This window comes from Pongo abelii, chromosome 1 (assembly GCF_028885655.2).
Source record: "Pongo abelii isolate AG06213 chromosome 1, NHGRI_mPonAbe1-v2.0_pri, whole genome shotgun sequence".
NCBI classification, from domain to species: domain Eukaryota; kingdom Metazoa; phylum Chordata; class Mammalia; order Primates; family Hominidae; genus Pongo; species Pongo abelii.
In genome coordinates, this window is record NC_071985.2 from 223,173,629 (window position 1) to 223,176,720 (window position 3,092).

The following is a 3,092-nucleotide window of genomic DNA, read 5'->3' on the forward strand; positions in this document are numbered from 1 at the left end:
CTGGCCAACATGGTGAAACCCTGTCTCTACTAAAAATACAAACATTAGCCGGGCATGTTGACACATGCCTGTAATTCCAGCTACCCGGGAGGCTGAGGCAGGAGAATCGCTTGAATCCAGGAGGTGGATGCTGCAATGAGCTGAGATCGTACCACTGCCCTTCAGCCTGGGACAGAGCGAGACTCCGTCTCTTTTTTTTTTTTTTGAGACGGAGTCTCACTGTGTCCCAGGCTGGAGTGCAGTGGCGCAATCTTGGCTCATTGCAGCCTCCAGGTTCAAGCGATTCTCCTGCCTCAGCCTTCCAGGTAGCTGGGATTACAGGCACACACCAACATGCCCGGCTAATTTTTGTATTTTTAGTAGGGATGAGGTTTAACTCCCAAATAATTCTTTTTCCTGATCTTTTGCATGTGATTTACTGTTTGATTTTTCTCATTCTCTTTGTTTGTAGAACATAATTATTCTCTCCAGTGTTTTTAAATATGTGTAAAGCTGTATTAATATTTTTATCTCCTTTTCTGGGCACTTGGGGCACACTTTCGATCAGTATCACATTCTTCAGTTCTGGGAAATTTTCTTGCATTATTATTATTGCTATGTATGTATTTTTTGAGACAAAATCTTACTCTGTCACCCAAGCTGGAGTTCAATGGCGTGAGCATGGCTCACTGCAAACTTGAGACCTCCTGGGCTCAAGCGATCATCCCACTTCAGCCTGCCGAGTAGCTGGGACTAAAGGTGCATGCCACCATGCCTGGCTAATTTAAAAAAAAATTTTTTTTTTTAGAGACAAGGTCTTGCTATGTTGCTCAGGCTGGTCTTGAACTCCTGGTCTCAGGTGACCCACCTGCCTCAGCCTCCCAGCCTCCTGGGATTACAGGCAGGAGTCACTACACCCAGCCAGAGTCCCGGTCTCTAAAAGAAAATAGGCCAGGCATGGTGGCTCATGCCTGTAATCCCAGCACTTTGGGAGGCCGAGGCAGGCGGATCGCCTGAGGTTGGGAGTTCGAGACCAGCCTGACCATCATGGAGAAACCCCGTCTCTACTAAAAATATAAAACTAGCTGGACGTGGTGGCGCATGCCTGTAATCCCAGCTACTCGGGAGGCTGAGGCAGGAGAATTGCTCGAACCCCAGAGGCGGAGGTTTGGTGGCTCACACCTGTAATCCCAGCACTTTGCGAGGCTGAGGCAGGTGCATCGCTTTGGCTCAGGAGTTGGAGACCAGCCTGGGCAACACAGGGAGACCCCCCATCTGTACAAAAAACAAAAACAAATATAAAGGGGATTAAAAGAAAGAAAAGACATGAATCCATGAGGATAGAGTGTGGAAGAGGAAGCAGCAGCCTCAAAGTTCTGGAAGCTGGAAGAACAGATAAACAAGTGTGAAATAATTGCCTGGAAAGCAACTTCTTTTTATTTTTTTCTGAGATGGAGTCTCACTCCGTCGTCCAGGCTGGAGGGCAGTGGTGTGATCTCGGATCACTGCAACCTCTGCCTCCCAGGCTCAAGCAATTCTCCTGCCTCAGCCTCCCGAGTAGCCGGGATTATAAGCACGTGCTGCCACACCTGGATGATTTTTGTATTTTTAGTAGAGACGGGATTTCACCATGTTGGTCAGGCTGGTCTCAAACTCCCAACCTCGTGATCCACCCGCTTTGGCCTCCCAAAGTGCTGGGATTACAGGTATAAGCCACCGAGCCCGGCCAAAAGCAACTTCTAAGCCTGCAATGGAATCGGGAATTGGTGGCAGCAGGCCCTTCCGACAGGGTTTAAGAAATTAGCCAACCTGAGGCTGGGCACGGTGGCTCACACCTGTAATCCCAGCACTTTGGGAGGCTGAGGCAGGCAGATCACCTGAGGGCGGGAGTTTGAGACCAGCCTGACCAACATGGAGAAACCCCATCCCTACCAAAAATACAAAATTAGCCAGGTGTGGTGGTGCTTGCCTGTAATCCCAGCTACTTGGGAGGCTGAGGCAGGAGAATCGCTTGAACCCAGGAGGTGGAGGTTGCAGTGAGCTGAGATGGCGCCATTGCCTTCCAGCCTGGGCAACAGAGCAAAACTCCATCTCAAAAAAAAAAAAAAAAAAGAAAGAAAGAAAGAAATAAGCCAGCCTGAGCAACAGCAAGACCTCCCGTTTCAACAGCAAGACCTCTCTACAAAAAATAAACATGAAAGTTGGGTGCGGTGGCTCACGCCTGTAATCCCAGCACTTTGGGAAGCCAAGGTTGGCAGATCACTTGAGGTCAGGAGTTCAAGATCAGCCTGGCCAACATGATGAAACCTGTCTCTACTAAAAATACAAAACTTAGCCAAGCGTGGTGGTGCACGCCTGTAGTCCCAGCTACTAGGGAGGCTGAGGCAGGAGAATCACTTGAACCCAGGAGGCGGAGGTTGCAGTGAGCCAAGATTGCGCCACTGTACTTCAGCCTGGGTGACAGAGTGAGACTCCATCTCATAAAAAATAAGATAAAAAATTAGCCGGACATGGTGACGTGTGCCTGTAGTCCCAACTACCTGGGAGGCTGATAGCAGGAGGATTGCTAGAGCCAAGGAGGTCGAAGCTGCTATGAGCTATGAGATCACACCACTGCTCTCCAGCCTGGGTGACACAGTGAGACCCTGTCTCTAAGAAAACACCACCACCACCACCACCACCACCTAGCCAATCCCCATCCCCCATCCCCTCACCCCAGCAGAAACAGACACATTCCTAGAGGGAGTAAAATGAGCCGGGCATGGTGATGCATACCTGTGGTCCCAACTACTTGGGAGGCTGAGGTGGGAGGATTGCTTGAACACAGGAAGTAGAGGCTGCAGTGAGTTATGATTGCAGCACTGCACTCAAGCCTGGGCAACAGAACAAGATCCAAAAAAAGGGAGGGGTGAGGGGCAGAGCCAGGATTTGTTTCCAGGCTGTTGTTACCTAGGTCCGACTCCTGGCTCCCGGGGTAGCCTGTCCTCCCTGCCTGGAACTCTGAGCAGGCTAGAGTCATGGAGTCGATTCCCAGAATCCCAGAGGCAGGGAGGCTGGGGGCAGGGGCAGGTCACTGGACAAACAGATCAAAGGTGAGACCAGCGTAGGGCTGC